The sequence below is a fragment of the Pseudophryne corroboree genome, chromosome 6, assembly GCF_028390025.1.
Source record: "Pseudophryne corroboree isolate aPseCor3 chromosome 6, aPseCor3.hap2, whole genome shotgun sequence".
NCBI classification, from domain to species: Eukaryota; Metazoa; Chordata; class Amphibia; order Anura; family Myobatrachidae; genus Pseudophryne; species Pseudophryne corroboree.
This window is the reverse complement of record NC_086449.1, coordinates 256,910,968-256,934,739: the sequence shown is the minus strand read 5'-3', so window position 1 is coordinate 256,934,739 and position 23,772 is coordinate 256,910,968. Positions and strand designations below refer to the sequence as shown.

General features: G+C 46.7%; 1 long non-coding RNA gene across 1 annotated transcript in view; it reads right to left on the bottom strand.

Annotated features, from left to right (window-relative positions):
- LOC134935170 (uncharacterized) overlaps nucleotides 1-16,867 on the bottom strand; it is an 88,047-nt gene extending 71,180 nt beyond the window's left edge. Inside the window, exon 1 of the long non-coding RNA XR_010179955.1 lies at nucleotides 16,769-16,867. This is a non-coding gene — a long non-coding RNA (uncharacterized LOC134935170). The remainder of the gene's footprint in view (nucleotides 1-16,768) is intronic.
- Between the last annotated feature and the right edge of the window lie 6,905 nt (nucleotides 16,868-23,772).

The following is a 23,772-nucleotide window of genomic DNA, read 5'->3' as shown; positions in this document are numbered from 1 at the left end:
TAGGTGGTTGTGTGGGGAGGTGAATGTGTTACTGGGCACTGGGATGTTGAAATTGATTGATGAATGGGTAATGAGTTCTTGGTGGGGGTAGTTAACGGGTCCTGCTGTGAGTGTACTAACAGGTCCTGCTGTGTGTGTAGTAACAGGTCCTGCTGTGTGTGTAGTAACAGGTCCTGCTGTGAGTGTAGTAATGGGTGGTGCTGTGTGTGTAGTAACAGTTCCTGCTGTGATTGTAGTAACGGGTGCTGCTGCGTGTGTAGTAAGGGATACTGCTGTGTGAGTGTAGTAATGGGTGTTGTGTGTGTAGTAAGGTGCTGCATGTGAGGGTAGTAAGGGGTTCTGCGGTGTGTGTAGTAAGGAGTGCTGCTGTGTGAGTGTTGTAACGGGTGCTGTGTGTGTAGTAAGGGATGATGTGTGTGGGAGCTTTATAGGAGCTGAAAGGGTGGATAAATGTGCTAATGGCTACTGTGAGAAGGGATTGATAATGAATTGAGGAGAGATGGGTTAATGGATGCACAGAGGGCAATTAAGTAGAGATGAGCGCCTGAAATTTTTCGGGTTTTGTGTTTTGGTTTTGGGTTCGGTTCCGCGGCCGTGTTTTGGGTTCGAACGCGTTTTGGCAAAACCTCACCGAATTTTTTTTGTCGGATTCGGGTGTGTTTTGGATTCGGGTGTTTTTTTCAAAAAACACTAAAAAACAGCTTAAATCATAGAATTTGGGGGTCATTTTGATCCCAAAGTATTATTAACCTCAAAAACCATAATTTACACTCATTTTCAGTCTATTCTGAATACCTCACACCTCACAATATTATTTTTAGTCCTAAAATTTGCACCGAGGTCGCTGTGTGAGTAAGATAAGCGACCCTAGTGGCCGACACAAACACCGGGCCCATCTAGGAGTGGCACTGCAGTGTCACGCAGGATGTCCCTTCCAAAAAACCCTCCCCAAACAGCACATGACGCAAAGAAAAAAAGAGGCGCAATGAGGTAGCTGTGTGAGTAAGATTAGCGACCCTAGTGGCCGACACAAACACCGGGCCCATCTAGGAGTGGCACTGCAGTGTCACGCAGGATGGCCCTTCCAAAAAACCCTCCCCAAACAGCACATGACGCAAAGAAAAAAAGAGGCGCAATGAGGTAGCTGTGTGAGTAAGATTAGCGACCCTAGTGGCCGACACAAACACCGGGCCCATCTAGGAGTGGCACTGCAGTGTCACGCAGGATGTCCCTTCCAAAAAAACCTCCCCAAACAGCACATGACGCAAAGAAAAAAAGAGGCGCAATGAGGTAGCTGTGTGAGTAAGATTAGCGACCCTAGTGGCCGACACAAACACCGGGCCCATCTAGGAGTGGCACTGCAGTGTCACGCAGGATGTCCCTTCCAAAAAACCCTCCCCAAACAGCACATGACGCAAAGAAAAAAAGAGGCGCAATGAGGTAGCTGACTGTGTGAGTAAGATTAGCGACCCTAGTGGCCGACACAAACACCGGGCCCATTTAGGAGTGGCACTGCAGTGTCACGCAGGATGTCCCTTCCAAAAAAACCTCCCCAATCAGCACATGATGCAAAGAAAAAGAAAAGAAAAAAGAGGTGCAAGATGGAATTGTCCTTGGGCCCTCCCACCCACCCTTATGTTGTATAAACAAAACAGGACATGCACACTTTAACCAACCCATCATTTCAGTGACAGGGTCTGCCACACGACTGTGACTGATATGACGGGTTGGTTTGGACCCCCCCCAAAAAAGAAGCAATTAATCTCTCCTTGCACAAACTGGCTCTACAGAGGCAAGATGTCCACCTCATCATCACCCTCCGATATATCACCGTGTACATCCCCCTCCTCACAGATTATCAATTCGTCCCCACTGGAATCCACCATCTCAGCTCCCTGTGTACTTTGTGGAGGCAATTGCTGCTGGTCAATGTCTCCGCGGAGGAATTGATTATAATTCATTTTAATGAACATCATCTTCTCCACATTTTCTGGATGTAACCTCGTACGCCGATTGCTGACAAGGTGAGCGGCGGCACTAAACACTCTTTCGGAGTACACACTTGTGGGAGGGCAACTTAGGTAGAATAAAGCCAGTTTGTGCAAGGGCCTCCAAATTGCCTCTTTTTCCTGCCAGTATAAGTACGGACTGTGTGACGTGCCTACTTGGATGCGGTCACTCATATAATCCTCCACCATTCTATCAATGTTGAGAGAATCATATGCAGTGACAGTAGACGACATGTCCGTAATCGTTGTCAGGTCCTTCAGTCCGGACCAGATGTCAGCATCAGCAGTCGCTCCAGACTGCCCTGCATCACCGCCAGCGGGTGGGCTCGGAATTCTGAGCCTTTTCCTCGCACCCCCAGTTGCGGGAGAATGTGAAGGAGGAGATGTTGACAGGTCGCGTTCCGCTTGACTTGACAATTTTCTCACCAGCAGGTCTTTGAACCCCAGCAGACTTGTGTCTGCTGGAAAGAGAGATCCAAGGTAGGCTTTAAATCTAGGATCGAGCACGGTGGCCAAAATGTAGTGCTCTGATTTCAACAGATTGACCACCCGTGAATCCTTGTTAAGCGAATTAAGGGCTCCATCCACAAGTCCCACATGCCTAGCGGAATCGCTCCGTGTTAGCTCCTCCTTCAATGTCTCCAGCTTCTTCTGCAAAAGCCTGATGAGGGGAATGACCTGACTCAGGCTGGCAGTGTCTGAACTGACTTCACGTGTGGCAAGTTCAAAGGGCATCAGAACCTTGCACAACGTTGAAATCATTCTCCACTGCGCCTGAGATAGGTGCATTCCACCTACTATATCGTGCTCAATTGTATAGGCTTGAATGGCCTTTTGCTGCTCCTCCAACCTCTGAAGCATATAGAGGGTTGAATTCCACCTCGTTACCACTTCTTGCTTCAGATGATGGCAGGGCAGGTTCAGTAGTTTTTGGTGGTGCTCCAGTCTTCTGTACGTGGTGCCTGTACGCCGAACGTGTCCCGCAATTCTTCTGGCCACCGACAGCATCTCTTGCACGCCCCTGTCGTTTTTTAAAAAATTCTGCACCACCAAATTCAAGGTATGTGCAAAACATGGGACGTGCTGGAATTTGCCCATATTTAATGCACACACAATATTGCTGGCGTTGTCCGATGCCACAAATCCACAGGAGAGTCCAATTGGGGTAAGCCATTCCGCGATGATCTTCCTCAGTTGCCGTAAGAGGTTTTCAGCTGTGTGCGTATTCTGGAAAGCGGTGATACAAAGCGTAGCCTGCCTAGGAAAGAGTTGGCGTTTGCGAGATGCTGCTACTGGTGCCGCCGCTGCTGTTCTTGCGGCAGGAGTCCATACATCTACCCAGTGGGCTGTCACAGTCATATAGTCCTGACCCTGCCCTGCTCCACTTGTCCACATGTCCGTGGTTAAGTGGACATTGGGTACAACTGCATTTTTTAGGACACTGGTGAGTCTTTTTCTGACGTCCGTGTACATTCTCGGTATCGCCTGCCTAGAGAAGTGGAACCTAGATGGTATTTGGTAACGGGAGCACACTGCCTCAATAAATTGTCTAGTTCCCTGTGAACTAACGGCGGATACCGGACGCACGTCTAACACCAACATAGTTGTCAAGGCCTCAGTTATCCGCTTTGCAGCAGGATGACTGCTGTGATATTTCATCTTCCTCGCAAAGGACTGTTGAACAGTCAATTGCTTACTGGAAGTAGTACAAGTGGGCTTACGACTTCCCCTCTGGGATGACCATCGACTCCCAGCAGCAACAACAGCAGCGCCAGCAGCAGTAGGCGTTACACGCAAGGATGCATCGGAGGAATCCCAGGCAGGAGAGGAATCGTCAGAATTGCCAGTGACATGGCCTGCAGGACTATTGGCATTCCTGGGGAAGGAGGAAATTGACACTGAGGGAGTTGGTGGGGTGGTTTGCGTGAGCTTGGTTACAAGAGGAAGGGATTTACTGGTCAGTGGACTGCTTCCGCTGTCACCCAAAGTTTTTGAACTTGTCACTGACTTATTATGAATGCGCTGCAGGTGACGTATAAGGGAGGATGTTCCGAGGTGGTTAACGTCCTTACCCCTACTTATTACAGCTTGACAAAGGGAACACACGGCTTGACACCTGTTGTCCGCATTTCTGGTGAAATACCTCCACACCGAAGAGCTGATTTTTTTGGTATTTTCACCTGGCATGTCAACGGCCATATTCCTCCCACGGACAACAGGTGTCTCCCCGGGTGCCTGACTTAAACAAACCACCTCACCATCAGAATCCTCCTGGTCAATTTCCTCCCCAGCGCCAGCAACACCCATATCCTCCTCATCCTGGTGTACTTCAACACTGACATCTTCAATCTGACTATCAGGAACTGGACTGCGGGTGCTCCTTCCAGCACTTGCAGGGGGCGTGCAAATGGTGGAAGGCGCATGCTCTTCACGTCCAGTGTTGGGAAGGTCAGGCATCGCAACCGACACAATTGGACTCTCCTTGTGGATTTGGGATTTCGAAGAATGCACAGTTCTTTGCTGTGCTGCTTTTGCCAGCTTGAGTCTTTTCATTTTTCTAGCGAGAGGCTGAGTGCTTCCATCCTCATGTGAAGCTGAACCACTAGCCATGAACATAGGCCAGGGCCTCAGCCGTTCCTTGCCACTCCGTGTCGTAAATGGCATATTGGCAAGTTTACGCTTCTCCTCCGACAATTTTATTTTAGGTTTTGGAGTCCTTTTTTTTCTGATATTTGGTGTTTTGGATTTGACATGCTCTGTACTATGACATTGGGCATCGGCCTTGGCAGACGACGTTGCTGGCATTTCGTCGTCTCGGCCATGACTAGTGGCAGCAGCTTCAGCACGAGGTGGAAGTGGATCTTGATCTTTCCCTAATTTTGGAACCTCAACATTTTTGTTCTCCATATTTTAATAGGCACAACTAAAAGGCACCTCAGGTAAACAATGGAGATGGATACTAGTATACAATTATGGACTGCCTGCCGAGTGCCGACACAGAGGTAGCCACAGCCGTGAACTACCGCACTGTACTGTGTCTGCTGCTAATATATAGACTGGTTGATAAAGAGATAGTATACTCGTAACTAGTATGTATGTATAAAGAAAGAAAAAAAAACCACGGTTAGGTGGTATATACAATTATGGACGGGCTGCCGAGTGCCGACACAGAGGTAGCCACAGCCGTGAACTACCGCACTGTACTGTGTCTGCTGCTAATATATAGACTGGTTGATAAAGAGATAGTATACTCGTAACTAGTATGTATGTATAAAGAAAGAAAAAAAAAACACGGTTAGGTGGTATATACAATTATGGACGGGCTGCCGAGTGCCGACACAGAGGTAGCCACAGCCGTGAACTACCGCACTGTACTGTGTCTGCTGCTAATATATAGACTGGTTGATAAAGAGATAGTATGCTCGTAACTAGTATGTATGTATAAAGAAAGAAAAAAAAACCACGGTTAGGTGGTATATACAATTATGGACGGGCTGCCGAGTGCCGACACAGAGGTAGCCACAGCCGTGAACTACCGCACTGTACTGTGTCTGCTGCTAATATAGACTGGTTGATAAAGAGATAGTATACTCGTAACTAGTATGTATGTATAAAGAAAGAAAGAAAAACCACGGTTAGGTGGTATATACAATTATGGACGGGCTGCCGAGTGCCGACACAGAGGTAGCCACAGCCGTGAACTACCGCACTGTACTGTGTCTGCTGCTAATATAGACTGGTTGATAAAGAGATAGTATACTCGTAACTAGTATGACTATAAAGAAAGAAAAAAAAACCACGGTTAGGTGGTATATACAATTATGGACGGGCTGCCGAGTGCCGACACAGAGGTAGCCACAGCCGTGAACTACCGCACTGTACTGTGTCTGCTGCTAATATAGACTGGTTGATAAAGAGATAGTATACTACTAATATTATATATACTGGTGGTCAGGTCACTGGTCACTAGTCACACTGGCAGTGGCACTCCTGCAGCAAAAGTGTGCACTGTTTAATTTTACTATAATATTATGTACTCCTGGCTCCTGCTATAACCTATAACTGGCACTGCAGTGCTCCCCAGTCTCCCCCACAATTATAAGCTGTGTGAGCTGAGCACAGTCAGATATATATATATACATTGATGCAGCACACTGGGCTGAGCAGTGCACACAGATATGGTATGTGACTGAGTCACTGTGTGTATCGTTTTTTTCAGGCAGAGAACGGATATATTAAATAAAACAAACAACTGCACTGTCTGGTGGTCACTGTGGTCGTCAGTCACTAAACTCTGCACTCTCTTCTACAGTATCACAGCCTCAGGTCAATCTCTCTCTCTCTCTCTCAACCCTAATCTAAATGGAGAGGACGCCAGCCACGTCCTCTCCCTATCAATCTCAATGCACGTGTGAAAATGGCGGCGACGCGCGGCTCCTTATATAGAATCCGAGTCTCGCGAGAATCCGACAGCGTCATGATGACGTTCGGGCGCGCTCGGGTTAACCGAGCAAGGCGGGAAGATCCGAGTCGCTCGGATCCGTGTAAAAAAAGCTGAAGTTCGGGCGGGTTCGGATTCAGAGAAACCGAACCCGCTCATCTCTACAATTAAGGTGATTGAAGGAAGGCACTTGCCACAGCCCATTGACGCAGACCACTCCCCCCACACCACTGGTCATGCCCCCACATAATTAGTCACACCCCCAGCAGCAGCGCATAATAGGCCCTTTGGAAATTTCAGCTCCAGGCCCATATGGACCTCAATCTGGCACTGACCATCGGAGCCAGCTGCGGGCAGACAGGTGGGTCAGAGACACTTCCCCGGGAGCCGTCTGCTGTCTCACTGGAGCTGCACAGCACTGCCAGTAAAAACAAAACAAAACCCTGCTCCTCTGTAACTCCTCCGTGTCCCCTCAAATCCTTCACCCGGGGCGCATGCCCCCTTAGCCCCCCCTAGTTGCGGCCCTGGTGATCATAATATAGAAGCATCACTGCCGCAGCAGATGACACACAAAAAAATATAATAATATTTTTTATAAAAGAGTTATTTCAGGGAATCTACAACTTGTACATGGGCATGCTAAGCGTTGTCAGTACCTCTAGACTAAAGTAGCCCACTATCAATGATTGCACAATCATTCATTTCACTGCTCATTCTCATTTTCTTAATAGTGTAATAGATGCACATGATCATGAGCACAGCAAAATTTGCAGTGTGTTGAAAATTGTTTCTCTTGATGTGTGCGGTAGTTGTTTAATGTCATTTTCAGAGGGGTAATAGATGCACGCTACCAGCTACACAGTACCATCATTCATTTCACTATGCATTGTCATTTTCTTAATAGGGTAATAGATGCATATGAGCAAGGCAAAATTTGCAGTGTGTTGATAATTATGTTTCTCTTGATGTGTGCCCTAGTTGTTTAGTGTCATTTTCAGAGGGGTAATAGACACAAGCTATCAGCTACATGTAAAATTTGAAGTGTGTAAAGAAACAACTGTTATCATGGTAAGGCTTGTAAAACATACAGTGCAGTACTTTACAATGGAGACTTCATGCATGCGCAATGGCTGTTTTCAATAGTGCGACCTGGTGGATGAATACAAGCAATGCACCCACCGGAGAAACAATTCATTACATTGCGATTAAATATGCTACCTTACAGCTGATCACGCCTCACCGCGACCAGACGCAGGCATACAAAATGCAACTCGTCTTTTGCATTACACTCCACACAGAGGATAGATGAGCATGGCTACATCTGTACTTATAATTTATCTAGCACCTTCTAGAACATAATAGCTCGAATCTGATTAGTTGCTATGGGTAATATCTCCACTTTTTTTAATCCCACACTTTAGTAAATATATTTCTTAGTGTATGGGGACAACAGGCCAGATCTAGAGTGAAAGGTAAGCAGGGGATATCCTTGATCTTTATCCTGCGTTACCTTTATAATGAATATCCCTGAAACCGAAGTTATACAAAAGCAGGTGAAAATTTTAATTTTCACCTGTTTTTGTATAACTTAAGTGATGATAAATAGACCCCCGTAATCTTAGAATAGACTTAACTAGATTCTGTTTTTTTCATATCAACTACATGAGCTATTCCATTCCCTTTACAGCACATTAATACAACTGTAATTAACATTCCCTGAGAGTAAAGATTGTGACTACTAAGTAATATGTTAAAGGACAATCTTATTCTGTATTAGTTCAAGTTAACAGTCACCGTACATTATGTGATTAAAGGTTCTGCTGAAAGGCTCTTTTCTCATTTCACTAATTATATACATAACCTGCATTGTATTCCAATATCACGTAATCTACGTAATTATCTATTGATGCATTATCAGTAACTAAAATTATTGCCTGCATAGTCACATTTCATTGCCTTCATATACATTATTAAAGGGGATCCCGACTATTGGTCAACATACATTAAGTGGACAGTCAATATGTTGACCCCATATGGTCGACAGACACAAGGTTGACATGGACTAAAGGTCGCACATGGATAAAAGGTTGACATATGAAATGGCAACACTGGAAACGGTCAACAGGTTCAAAAGGTTGACAGGTTCATATTGTTGACATGACAAAGGTTGACACACATATGGTCGTATGCCATAACTATCCACACTTATCCCAAAAGTGCAAAAACAAAAAGGTGTGACGACCATCGTCTGGTTGACCTTTCAACCCTGTCAGCCATTTGTCCATGTTGACTTAGTGCCTGTAAACTTAATGCATGTAGATCTTCTATACCACACCCTTATTAAAGGGGATCACCTGTGTTTAAAATTCCAAAGCAACAAGAAAATTGAGAGGAGGGGCAAAATAAAAGCAATGCTCTGTCACTTAAGCCCCTTTTACCATAAAAATCCTGGGGTTTTGAACGTTCACCTGGGAGTTTGGTTGGTGTAAAAGTTTACTACCTGGGTTCCCGACCCTGCTCCTGACTAGGGTCATGAAGCTGAGACCCGGGAAATTGGCTGGTTGATAGACCCGGCAATTTCCTGGGTCACAGTGTAAAAGGGGCACTAGAGAATCCGATATAATTTCTTGTACTGCTATTATATTGACCTGTAGACCATTCCACGAAAGAGCTCACAAATATTACACAATTGTAAAATCTATTGGACTCATACAAATGACTGCTAAAGACCTTTCCAGGATGGGGATCACACATACTGCAGGACTGCTAGTGACAGTATAGGAAACATACTGCACACAGGGGGTAATTCAGACCTGATCGCTGCTGTGTGTTTTAGCACAGCGGGCGATCAGGTCCAAAGTGCGCATGCGTATGCACCACAATGCGCAGGCATGTGGCACGGGTACAAAGCGTATTGCCGCTCAGCGATGGTTTGTGCGACGGATCCGTTCGCACGGGCGATCGCAAGGAGATTGACAGGAATAAGGCGTTTGTGGGTGTCAACTGACCGTTTTCAGGGAGTGTCTGGAAAACGCAGGCGTGTCCATGCGTTTGCAGTGAGGCTTCCAGACGTCAATTCCGGTCCCGGACAGGCTGAAGTGATCGCAGCGGCTGAGTAAGTCCTGGGCTGCGCAGAGACTGCACAAAATCTGTTTGTACAGCTCTGCTACACATGCAGTCACACACTTGCACAGCTAAAATACCCTCCCCCTGTATGCGGCGACTATCTGATTGCAGCAGTGCAAAAATCACTTGATAGCGATCAGGTCTGAATTAGGCCCATAATCAGAGAGAAACTCAGGTTTGTAGAGGGGGATTTCCATATGTACATACACTACTTTAATTAGCCACTTTATTAGGTACACTTGTACTCTTTGTTAATGCAATCATGTGGCAGTAACTCCCTTCCACGGGGTGACACCACAATGCCAACTCCTACACAGCGACAGGAGCTGGGTGCTGTAGTGTGACATTATCCTGAGAAAGAAAACAAATTGACAGAATAGGAAAGGAGTGGGTTAAACCTCATAGGCTGGGGGCAGGCCTGTAAGAGGCATTATGGGTTGTGGTTTTGTGTCCTATGGGATTAGAGGGTGGGGGTGGTCAGGGGTTATTTGAGTCTGGTGAGGGGGCTGGGTTAGCCTCTTTTGTTTTAATCTTGGGTCTGGTAAGTGCTGTCCCAGTCCTCTTAAATAAGGTTTTCCTTATTAAAATAAAGTTTTCCTTTACATTGCTCTCCCCATAGCTTATTGTATCCCAGTAGTGCAGGAGTTGTAGGTAGGGAGTTTTAGTGAGTGCTACTGTGGGGATTTTTGTTGTGATAGCGTTTGGCCGCCATGCCCCGACAGTAGTGTCTGCCCCAGACCCCCGCCCGGTACCTGGACTCAACGGGTCTCAGTGTTTTATCCCCCTCTGGCCAGAGCTCGCAGCGTTTGGGTGCTTGCGGCGCTGCTGCGTGTGCCCGTGTGCGGGGCGCGCAGCGGTGCATGGCGGCTTGTCTCCCCCTCTGCTCCCGCGGGTGCCGGATGATCAATCTGGTGCAGCGGTAAGTGGAGGGGCAAGGGGAGATGAGAGGCAGGAGGTGGCTGTGCGCAGCTGGTGGGGGAAGACAGCGGGGAAGCCTGCTGGCGGGAATCCCCCTCCGGCCGCGGGTGGGCGGGGGCGTGCGTGTTAACGCCGAGGCGCAGTTTAAATGGCGCCGGCTCCGGACAGGGTGCTGAGGCATTCATAGCTGTGGGGAATGGTTGGACCAGGAGGAGGCCTGGTAGCACCCATTCCCCTAATAATGCGGTTTCGCGGGGGCACGCACGCGCGCACCGGAGAGCCAGCAATACAGTGTTTTTACCTGGGAGCTCTCAGCAGTCTAGCAGGAGAAGCTACCAGGTTAACATTAGGAATGTGGACCAGGCTCATGTGGCTGAGCTGTCGGGGGGTGGCGGCCATTTGCTTGTCGCTGCAGCTAGAGGAGGGGTGGAGCATAGGCAAGCTGCATCAGGAGGGGGAGCAGGAGGGGGAGTAAGGGATCAGGTTGCAGCTGGCTCAAGATCCATTAGAAAGCAGACAGGGCAGCGTGCTGTGGGCAGAGGGGCTGTTGATGCTTCTGAGCAGGGAAGAGAAGGGAATGTAGGGGCTGGAGTAGCGTCAGCTGAGATATTTGACCCCTCCGCCATTGCATCTGCGGTGTCTGCTGTGGCCACTGCGTTTGCACCTTTCATGTCAGCTTTGTCCCCGGGGAGTGGTTTTGCGATGCCTGCAGCGGTGGGCAGGGTTACTCTCCCTAGTATTTCCGGCCCCGCCATGGCGCAGTCTTTGCAAGGGTGCCATAATTTGGGGTCTGACGCAGCATTAATAGGTGAATAGGTGACAATACACCGGCAGAAGGTGTTAGGGACCCCGCAGGGATGTCCGTTTCAATTCCAGCCAGTAGGGCTCCGGCTCCAGGGGCGGCTCTACCATCTTTTTCAGACTCGGCGGAGGAGGATGACCTTGATGAAGTGCCGGTTGCGGAGGAAACATCATCATCTTGGCCTGGGACCTCAGGTGAGTTGGAGGAAGATTCAGATGTGAGGGTCGTTAGATCATCTTCTTCTTCATCCAGGGGTTTTAGTAGGTCTTCCTCCTCTTCATTCTCTTCTGTGCAATCGGCAGCTTTTAGTGCAGCGAAGGCGAAGAAGAGAGCTTATAAATATGTGCAGCGTGAGGTGCGGAGGCGTGATGGGGTTTATAGTAGTTCGCGTAAGGCCAGAAGGTGTCGTAATTTGCCTGGCGTGGTTCGTTGCGATTACACAGCTGTCTTGCGAGGGCTGCGGGAGAGTTGCAGGAAGAAAATTCAGCAGGGGGAGTACGTTGATATTTTTACACTGACGGATGATGCTAAAAAAGAGTATAAGGAAGCACAGGCGAAGGGCGGCATAGGTGTTGAGGCCTTCCGATCTTACGACAATTGGTTGGCGGGGTTTTGCGTGTTCGCAGCATGTTATTTAGAGGATCGTACGGAGGAGCATATGAACGTGATCAGGTACATACACCTGGTTCACGACATGCAACGTTAGTGAAAAGACGCTGCGTGGATGGTTTATGACAAGCAGTTCAGACAGAAACATGATTGCCTGCATGGATGTGGAGGTATGGCTGAGAGTCACGAGGGCGCAGGATGCGAAGCAGGCCGCTAAGGGAGGGGTAGATCCAAAAGTGGGGTAACCCTGACAAGTGTTACTCGACTTTTGGATCTACCCTACCGGACTGGGAGCTAAGGACAACAAACGAGACTCCACACACCTGCCGCTCCAGCTGAGCCGTAATCGGAGGAGACGCGGCTAGCCAGGTGGGGAGTCTGCTCTGCATGTGTCTGCATACAAGCGGCTCCAGCACGCTGAGGGGTAGAGACCATCCAGCACCGCCACCACTGCGAAAGAGAGACGGGAGAGCTAAACACCGCCGCTGTGCACAGCGAGGATCTCCCCAGCATGTCCGTGCTCACGGCTGCGGTGGTAAGCGGCATTCATCTATCTTAAAATTGACAGTCTACAGACTGTGGCCAGTATACAAACAGGAACTGTGTCTCTATTTAGAGGACTGAGTCTCAATATATTTGGAAAAACATCACCTATTGTTGTGGGAATACAAGTTATTTATTTACATACATCAGTGGAAGAAATAACTGTCCCTAAAAACAGATCTGAGCACTGGATGCTTAAACATAGAATTAGTGTTACAGTTTTTAAGTGAGCTCATAGTGAATATGCATACATATTGAGGTTTTTATATATATATTCACATTTGTGATATTTTTTAATTTAAATAAAAACCAGAGAGGTCATTTTAAATGTGTCTTTATTCATATACGCACCTGGTTATATAGCGCAATCAGTCATTCCTTTATTCATTCAACAATTCTGCATGCTCCCTTGGTCAGCGGTGTCATTTTCAACACCTCTGTATGCGTTGTAATGGATTCCACCCAGCATCCAATTGTTTTCGATTTGGACGGCAAGCGCTAAGACAGCCGGCGGCGCAGCCTTAAGGCAGTCAGTGGTGCCGCCGCTAACAAGGGCACCCACCCCAATACGTTTGGAGGCCATGTCCAAATGGTTGGGGTGGTATCCAAATAGAGAAGATGCTGAATTTCTTTTTTGCGGTTTTTAAGTTTGGTTTTCGGTTGCCGGTTGAGGGCGATGTTGTGGTTTGGGCTCCCAGGAACCTACAATCAGCTCCAGATTTTCCTGAGGTTCTTCGGGGAAAGGTCGAGCTGGAGGTGCAGCTAAAAAGGATGGCGGGCCCCTTTGCGCGGCCTCCATTGGGGAACTTAATCATTTCCCCAGTGGGTGTTGTGCCCAAGAAAGCCCCAGGGAAGTTCCGGCTCATTCAACATTTGTCTTATCTATCAGGGTCATCTGTTAACGATGCTATTCCGCCAGAGTATTGTTCGGTAGTTTATCAGTCTTTTGATGATGCCCTTGGTATGGTGCGGGGATGTGGCCCCGGGGCTCTCATGGCTAAGACTTTGGCACTTTGGTGCCATCGGTTCACAGGAGATGTTGTCCGGTGACATTGGCTAATCATGACGTGGAGGTTAGAGGGTTCTTGGCTTCTGCATTATGATAGGTTGCCTTTGACAAGGTACCAATTTAATTGGATGATGCGGCGCTGCCTGTCCGGTTTGGGCCTTTCCCCTCAGGACTTCGGCTCGCATTCGTTTAGAATTGGGGCCGCCAATTCCGCAGCATCGGCAGGGTTTTCCGTGGCTGAAATTAAGGCTTTGGGCCGATGGAAGTCGGCTAGTTACAAGCGTTACATTTGGCCCATTGTTGAGTAGGTGTGTTGTTGTTAATATTAACAGTTCGGTTGTTCAGTGTTTTTTTTTGCGTCATTGCATTCTTGTTTTGTCTCCCCTGTCCTCCCTACTTGAATGGCTAGCTACTCGTCACTGTTAGCAGTGGGAGTCGAGTTTGACAATTTTTTACCTGGACTGACGGACTGAATTTGGCTTATTAAACTTTAATTTGGATAACTGGATTCTAATTAAAAGTCCCTCAGCAGGTTTTTAAGTTTCACCTTCAGCCGAGTTCTTCTGTGTGAGCCCAACCCCCCCCCCCCCCCACACACACACACACACACCCTAACACTCCCCCTTCCTTTTTATTATTTTGACTGATCCTGCTGTATCTTTATGTTGCTTCGATTGGCCTGAAGCTTGTCCAAGAGAAATTTATATTCCCTATTAATATTTTCTTTTTGGCAGATCCTCAATTTTCTAGTAGTTGGTTCCCGTTATGGTTTAATTTTGGTGGTTTTAAATTAAAATTATTTTTATTGGCTTTTTCCCTTCTTACAGGTTTGCGGGACGATAGATTTGGTATTTGGGTGATTGGTCACTCATATATTTTTTGGGCGGCTGAGTTTATGGCCTCGGACGAGGCTCCTCGTTTTACAAGGTCGACAGATGTGAGGTGGATAGGAGTGAGGGGTATGCTTTGGCAGGAATTGAAGGTAAAACTTCTTGAGCAGGCTAGATGGTTTGGTTTGCCTAGGATCTTGGTGATTCACTTAGGTGGGAATGATCTGGGTAAAAGGAAGGCAGTGGATCTACGGTTGTCAATGGTACGTGATTTGGAGGAGATTATGAGTGCTTGGCCGTGTTGTAGACTGGTTTGGTCTTGTATGGTGCCCCGTTTATGTTGACGAGGAGTGACCGATTGTAGAGCAATTGATGTGGCTTGGAGGAAAGACAATTCAGCTGTAGCTAAATTTGTGTTAGCTAGTGGAGGTGCAGTGGTTTGGCACCAAAGAATCAAGTTTTGATATTTTTACTTATTTAAACCAGATGGGGTTCACTTAGCTAGAGAGGGATTGTTTATATTCATTGAGGATCTGTTTTCGGTGGTGGGTTCTTTGGTTTAGGAGTATGGTGATGGAGCGTGGTTTCTGTAAGCAGAACATCGCTGTTGGCGGGAAAGAACGGCAAGTACCTGTTTGTTGGATTAGAAAATTGCTTGGAGTTCGATTGGTGGTTGATTTTAGGTGCGCTCACCTTCGTTGACTGGTTTATATCTGCTGGACCGCCTTCACGGGCGCAGCCTCATCACCTTTACGGGTGGGTAGTCAAGAAAAAGGTTGAGTGGATACCTTTTGTGTTTTAGATGTGCTTCAGTTCTATAGAGTAGGATTTGTTCGTGGGTTAGGGTTGTTTTAGCCATTCTTTCGTGCCTCCATACTTTAAATTTTTATATTCATGCAGTTATTAGATTACATTAGTTCATTTAAATAAATAGCTGACAATTTTCTGCCAAACTCATGTCTCCGTGTCTTTATTTAATATTTAAGTATTATGTTGGTTTTATAATCAATGAATACAGGGCAATCCTTAGCCAATAGGAGGTTTAGGAGCCAGCAGTGCTAGAAGCGTCTCCAGGGGCAGCACATATGTGAGGTAATTGGGGGATTTCGATGAGCCAATACCTCCTTTAGTGATGTCAGCGGGGGTCCCCCAAGTCCATGCTTCCTGTCCAGGAAACCACACCTCCTTTTCAGACAGGGTGTTTCTTGGCCACACTGGGTGCCACCACTGCTTGTAAATGTACCTTTTACCAGGGATGTGCAGTCAGGGGAGGCACTGCCTCCCCTGTCATAATTATTAAAATAATACACAGAAGATATTTATATGTGCGGCTGACACTTTTCGTGTTTTGTGTTTTGGTTTTGGTTCTAATGCCACTTTTGTGTTTTGGTTTTGGCTTGGTTTTGCCAAAACCACCCTTTCGTGTTTTGGTTTTGGATCTGGATGATTTTTGAAAAAAACATAAAAACAGCTAAAATCACAGAATTTGGGGGTAATTTTGCTCCTACGGTATTATTAACCTCAATAACAATCATTTCCACTCATTTCCATTCTATTCTGAACACCTCACAATATTTTTTTAGGCCAAAAGGTTGCACCGAGGTTGCTGGATGACTAAGCTAAGCGACACAAGTGGACAACACAGCGGGCGATCAAGTCTGAACAGCGCATGCGCAGGCACCGCAGTGCTCCAGCACATGCCAGAGATGCGATCGGCATCTCTGCCCAGCGATCGCCTCTGCCTGATTGACAGGCAGAGGCGTTCACTGGGTGGGAGAAGGCAGGCCAGCGGTGTTGGGCCGCCATTTTGGGGGCGTGGTCCGGGCAATGCAAGGGTGCCCGGACCGTGCAGAGGGCGGGCCTTGGTGGCTGCGTGACGTCACACGCAGCCACTGCAACCCGGATAACGATGGGTAGCTCCCTGCCAGCGCGCAGGAGCTGCGCTGGTAGGGAGCTACTCTTCAGGTACAAAAGCATCGCCGCCGTGCGATGCTTTTGTACCTGTGCGGCAGGGGAAGGGCCAGACATCCAGGGCGGACTAGCCCTGTGCTGGGCGTCCCTTGGCATGTCAGGGTGGTTGATCGTACCCATGCAAAATTTTGCACAGCTGCGATCAGGTCTGAATTAGGCCCCTGGTTTGCTCAGGAGATCGTCCTACACTCATGCATACATTTGTATCCTCATATTTGGGCTGCTGCAATAAACTATACCTGGATGTCCCAGCAAAAGGATTTCAGCATGTGAAGCTGGTACAAAGCGCAGCAGCCAGGCTGTTAACTACGCTTCCCTGTTACTGTTGTATAATACCCATTTTTTTCTCCCTTCACAAGCTACATGCAAGAGGGCAAATCTATTTCAAGACCGGCCTAATAACCTTCAAAGCTCCACATAACCATTGTCCAAGGTACTTCAAGCAGTTTCTGATTCCTTATACTCACGCTCACTTACTGTAATTAGCAGATGAAGGATTATTAATAGTACCTAGAATCTCTGTTACTTCATTTGGGGGTTACGCGTACAACGTTTGGCTTGAAGTCTCTGGAACTTGCTTCCTCACACAGTTCAAGATGCTTCCACTCTAGAAACCTTCAAAAACACATTCAATACATTCCTCATTATTCTAGTATTTTGTTAATGCCCCTTTACTTTCTAATGAATGAAAAATAAAAAAAGAATACAACTCAAATGCTCTCTTCTGTAATCTGTTAACATTTAAGTTTATTTTGTATTATGTGTTTTTCATTTTTTCAATCTCTAAATGTATAGCAATTTGGGGGGTATGTGGTCTATATATCTACAGTGTCTAGCTAAACAGTCAATAGGTCGACACCAAATGATAGACATGCATTAGGTCGACACCAAATGATAGACATGGATTAGGTCGACATGGTCATTAGGTCGACATTTAAATGGTCGACAGGTACAAACGGTCGAACATGACAATGATCGACACACATATGGTCAGCACAACTGTTTAATTTTTTTGCCATATTTCCCACCTTTTTTATAGTTTACCATCCACGTGGACTATGATTGGGAATAGTAACCTGCGAAGCGAGCCATGCAATACAGCACACTAATTGATGTTCTTTATGCTCTGACGGTGAAAATTACACAAAAAATGCAAAAACATATTATGTTGACCTTTTTTGTGACGACCATTTCCCATGTCAACCTTTTCATGTGTCAACCTTTTATGTATCTCCCTCGTGTTTCTAATCTGCATTTGGTTTTGCTAAAAACTGCCCTTGTGTGTTTTGGTTTTGGATCTGTATTTTTGTCCAAAAATCATAAAAACAGCTAAAATCACAGAATTTTGGTCTGTTTTGTTCCTACAATATTATTAACCTCAATAACATTAATTTCCAGTCATGTGCAGTCAATTTTGACCACCTCACCGCACAATATTGTTTTCACCAATATTGGACAAAGGCTGCAGCGAGCTGGCTGGTTACTAAATGACAGAGCAGTGGTACAAACACACAGCAATTTGTAGCACATCTATGAAACAGCAGTAGCAGAAAAGAAAAATGGTGTAAGATGGAACTGTCCTTGGGAAACCCCCCGCCCCATGTGGATATTAAAAATGACATGCACAGTTTAACAAACCAAGCACTTCAGTAACGGGGAATTACACTTGTGGCTGAAGTGCATGCTTTGTTTGGGCCCCCACAAAACAATTTTTTGGAAGGACTACCTCCGATAACTAATAAGGAGGTTGATAAGGGTGTTAGTTACATTATAATCTTGTACAGTACATTTAATGAACTCGCCGCAAATGACATAACATGGAGGAGGTGCATAGATGGCTAACGCCCCTACCTCTACAAACTTTGGCCTCACACATGGAGCAGATGCCTTCACAGACATTGTCAGGATTTGGGAAGAAATAATCCCACACCAAAGAGGTGGCTTTTTTGGTCTTATGCCCAGGAATCACAATGGCTTTCTTTTTATCACGGGCAATAACTGCAGCCACTGGTGGATGACTTACACAAACTACATAATCATCAACATCCTCAGTGTCAGATACCTTGTCTAATGGTCGGTGTGTTGTATGTTGCACCCCCCAAAAAAATAAAAACCTTGTTATTTTTATTAGCAAGTAGTGATGTGCACCGGAAATTTTTCGGGTTTTGTGTTTTGGTTTTGGGTTCGGTTCCGCGGCCGTGTTTTGGGTTCGGACGCGTTTTGGCAAAACCTCACCGGAAATTTTTTGTCGGATTCGGGTGTGTTTTGGATTCGGGTGTTTTTTTCAAAAAACACTAAAAAAACAGCTTAAATCATAGAATTTGGGGGTCATTTTGATCCCATAGTATTATTAACCTCAATAACCATAATTTCCACTCATTTCCAGTCTATTCTGAACACCTCACACCTCACAATATTATTTTTAGTCCTACAATTTGCACCGAGGTCGCTGGATGGCTAAGCTAAGCGACACAAGTGGCCGATCTAGGAGTGGCACTGCAGTGTCAGACAGGATGGCACTTCAAAAAAATTGTCCCCAAACAGCACATGATGCAAAGAAAAAAAGAGGCGCAATGAGGTAGCTGTGTGACTAAGCTAAGCGACCCTAGTGGCCGACACAAACACCTGGCCCATCTAGGAGTGGCACTGCAGTGTCAGACAGGATGGCACATGAAAAAAATACTCCCCAAACAGCACATGATGCAAAGAAAAAAAGAGGCGCAATGAGGTAGCTGTGTGACTAAGCTGAGCGACCCTAGTGGCCGACACAAACACCTGGCCCATCTAGGAGTGGCACTGCAGTGTCAGACAGGATGGCACTTGAAAAAAATACTCCCCAAACAGCACATGATGCAAAGAAAAAAAGAGGCGCAATGAGGTAGCTGTGTGACTAAGCTAAGCGACCCTAGTGGCCGACACAAACACCTGGCCCATCTAGGAGTGGCACTGCAGTGTCAGACAGGATGGCACTTGAAAAAAATAGTCCCCAAACAGCACATGATGCAAAGAAAAAAAGAGGCGCAATGAGGTAGCTGTGTGACTAAGCTCAGCGACCCAAGTGGCCGACACAAACACCTGGCCCATCTAGGAGTGACTGCAGTGTCAGGCAGGATGGCCCTTTAAAAAAATACTCCCCAAACAGCACATGATGCAAAGAAAAATGAAAGAAAAAAGAGGTGCAAGATGGAATTGTCCTTGGGCCCTCCCACCCACCCTTATGTTGTATAAACAGGACATGCACACTTTAACGAACCCATCATTTCAGCGACAGGGTCTGCCACACGACTGTGACTGAAATGACTGGTTGGTTTGGGCCCCCACCAAAAAAGAAGCAATCAATCTCTCCTTGCACAAACTGGCTCTACAGAGGCAAGATGTCCACCTCTTCACCATCGTCCGATTCATCACCCCTTTCACTGTGTACATCCCCCTCCTCACAGATTATTAATTCGTCCCCACTGGAATCCACCATCTCAGGTCCCCGTGTACTTTCTGGAGGCAATTGCTGCTGGTGAATGTCTCCACAGAGGAATTGATTATAATTAATTTTAATGAACATCATCTTCTCCACATTTTCTGGAAGTAACCTCGTACGCCGATTGCTGACAAGGTGAGCGGCTGCACTAAACACTCTTTTGGAGTACACACTAGAGGGAGGGCAACTTAGGTAGAATAAAGCCAGTTTCTGCAAGGGCCTCCAAATTGCCTCTTTTTCCTGCCAGTATACGTACGGACTGTCTGACGTGCCTACTTGGATGCGGTCATGTAGACGACATGTCAGTAATCGTTGGCAGGTCCTTCAGTCCGGACCAGATGTCAGCACTCGCTCCAGACTGCCCTGCATCACCGCCAGCGGGTGGGCTCGGAATTCTTAGCCTTTTCCTCGCACCCCCAGTTGCGGGAGAATGTGAAGAAGGAGCTGTTGACGGGTCACGTTCCGCTTGACTTGACAATTTTCTCACCAGCAGGTCTTTGAACCCCTGCAGACTTGTGTCTGCCGGAAAGAGAGATACAACGTAGGTTTTAAATCTAGGATCAAGCACGGTGGCCAAAATGTAGTGCTCTGATTTCAACAGATTGACCACCCGTGAATCCTGGTTAAGCGAATGAAGGGCTCCATCCACAAGTCCCACATGCCTAGCAGAATCGCTCTGTTTTAGCTTATCCTTCAATCTCTCCAGCTTCTTCTGCAAAAGCCTGATGAGGGGAATGACCTGACTCAGGCTGGCAGTGTCTGAACTGACTTCACGTGTGGCAAGTTCAAAGGGTTGCAGAACCTTGCACAACGTTGAAATCATTCTCCACTGCGCTTGAGACAGGTGCATTCCACCTCCTTTGCCTATATCGTGGCCAGATGTATAGGCTTGAATGGCCTTTTGCTGCTCCTCCATCCTCTGAAGCATATAGAGGGTTGAATTCCACCTCGTTACCACCTCTTGCTTCAGATGATGGCAGGGCAGGTTCAGGTATTTTTGGTGGTGCTCCAGTCTTCTGTACGCGGTGCCTGAACGCCGAAAGTGGCCCGCAATTCTTCGGGCCACCGACAGCATCTCTTGCACGCCCCTGTCGTTTTTTAAATAATTCTGCACCACCAAATTCAAGGTATGTGTAAAACATGGGACGTGCTGGAATTTGCCCAGATGTAATGCACGCACAATATTGCTGGCGTTGTCCGATGTCACAAATCCCCAGGAGAGTCCAATTGGGGTAAGCCATTCTGCGATGATCTTCCTCAGTTGCCATAAGAGGTTTTCAGCTGTGTGCGTATTCTGGAAAGCGGTGATAAAAAGCGTAGCCTGCCTAGGAACAAGTTGGCGTTTGCGAGATGCTGCTACTGGTGCCGCCGCTGCTGTTCTTGCAGCGGGAGGCAATACATCTACCCAGTGGGCTGTCACAGTCATATAGTCCTGAGTCTGCCCTGCTCCACTTGTCCACATGTCCGTGGTTAAGTGGACATTGGGTAGAACTGCATTTTTTAGGACACTGGTGAGTCCTTTTCTGAGGTCTGTGTACATTTTCGGTATCGCCTGCCTAGAGAAATGGAACCTAGATGGTATTTGGTACCGGGGACACAGTACCTCAATCAAGTCTATAGTTGGCTCTGAATTAACGATGGATACCGGAACCACGTTTCTCACCGCCCAGGCTGCCAAGGCCTCAGTTATCCGCTTTGCAGCAGGATGACTGCTGTGATATTTCATCTTCCTCGCAAAGGACTGTTGTACAGTCAATTGCTTACTGGAAGTAGTACAAGTGGTCTTCCGACTTCCCCTCTGGGATGACCATCGACTCCCAGCAGCAACAACAGCAGCGCCAGCAGCAGTAGGCGTTACACTCAAGGATGCATCGGAGGAATCCCAGGCAGGAGAGGACTCGTCAGACTTGCCAGTGACATGGCCTGCAGGACTATTGGCTTTCCTGGGTAAGGAGGAAATTGACACTGAGGGAGTTGGTGGTGTGGTTTGCAGGAGCTTGGTTACAAGAGGAAGGGATTTACTGGTCAGTGGACTGCTTCCGCTGTCGCCCAAAGTTTTTGAACTTGTCACTGACTTATGATGAATGCGCTGCAGGTGACGTATAAGGGAGGATGTTCCGAGGTGGTTAACGTCCTTACCCCTACTTATTACAGCTTGACAAAGGCAACACACGGCTTGACACCTGTTGTCCGCATTTGTGTTGAAATAATTCCACACCGAAGAGCTGATTTTTTTTGTATTTTGACCAGGTATGTCAATGGCCATATTCCTCCCACGGACAAAAGGTGTCTCCCCGGGTGCCTGACTTAAACAAACCACCTCACCATCAGAATCCTCCTTGTCAATTTCCTCCCCAGCGCCAGCAACACCCATATCCTCATCCTGGTGTACTTCAACACTGACATCTTCAATTTGACTATCAGGAACTGGACTGCGGGTGCTCCTTCCACCACTTGCAGGGGGCGTGTAAATAGTGGAAGGCGCAAGCTCTTCCTGTCCAGTGTTTGGAAGGTCAGGCATCGCAACCGACACAATTGGACTCTCCTTGGGGATTTGTGATTTCGAAGAACGCACAGTTCTTTGCTGTGCTTTTGCCAGCTTAAGTCTTTTCTTTTTTCTAGCGAAAGGATGAGTGCTTCCATCCTCATGTGAAGCTGAACCACTAGCCATGAACATAGGCCAGGGCCTAAGCCGTTCCTTGCCGCTCCGTGTCGTAAATGGCATATTGGCAAGTTTACGCTTCTCCTCAGACGCTTTTAATTTTGATTTTTGAGGCATTTTACTGATCTTTTGTGTTTTGGATTTTACATGCTCTGTACTATGACATTGGGCATCGGCCTTGGCAGACGACGTTGATGGCATTTCATCGTCTCGGCCATGACTAGTGGCAGCAGCTTCAGCACGAGGTGAAAGTGGATCTTGATCTTTCCCTATTTTTTTAACCTCCACATTTTTGTTCTCCATATTTTAATGCGCACAACTAAAAGGCACCACAGGTATACAATGTAGATGGATGGATAGTATACTTAATGGATGACGAGTGACGACACAGAGGTAGGTACAGCAGTGGCCTACCGTACTGCTATATACAGTATAATGGACCTGGTGGACACTCAGCAGACTGCTAAACTACTAGTATAAAAAAAAAGCCACCACAGGTATACAATGTAGATGGATGGATAGTATACTTTATGGATGACGAGTGATGACACAGAGGTAGGTACAGCAGTGGCCTACCGTACTGCTATATACAGTATAATGGACCTGGTGGACACTGTCAGCAAACTGCTAAACTAGTATAAAAAAAAAGCCACCACAGGTATACAATGTAGATGGATTGATAGTATACTTATTAATGGATGACAAGTGACGACACAGAGGTAGGTACAGAAGTGGCCTACCGTACTGCTATATACAGTATAATAAATGGACCTGGTGGACACTGTCAGCAGACTGCTAAACTACTAGTATAAAAAAAAAGCCACCACAGGTATATAATGTAGATGGATGGATAGTATACTTATTAATGGATGACGAGTGATGACACAGAGGTAGGTACAGCAGTGGCCTACCGTACTGCTATATACAGTATAATAAATGGACCTGGTGGACACTGTCAGCAAACTGCTAAACTAGTATAAAGAAAAAAGCCACCACAGGTATACAATGTAGATGGATGGATAGTATACTTATTAATGGATGACGAGTGACGACACAGAGGTAGGTACAGCAGTGGCCTACCGTACTGCTATATACAGTATAATAAATGGACTTGGTGGACACTGTCAGCAAACTGCTAAACTAGTATAAAAAAAAAATCCACCACAGGTATACAATGTAGATGGATGGATAGTATACTTATTAATGGATGACGAGTGACGACACAGAGGTAGGTACAGCAGTGGCCTACCGTACTGCTATATACAGTATAATGGACCTGGTGGACACTGCCAGCAAACTGCTAAACTAGTATAAAAAAAAAGCCACCACAGGTATATAATGTATTTGGATGGATAGTATACTTATGGATGACGAGTG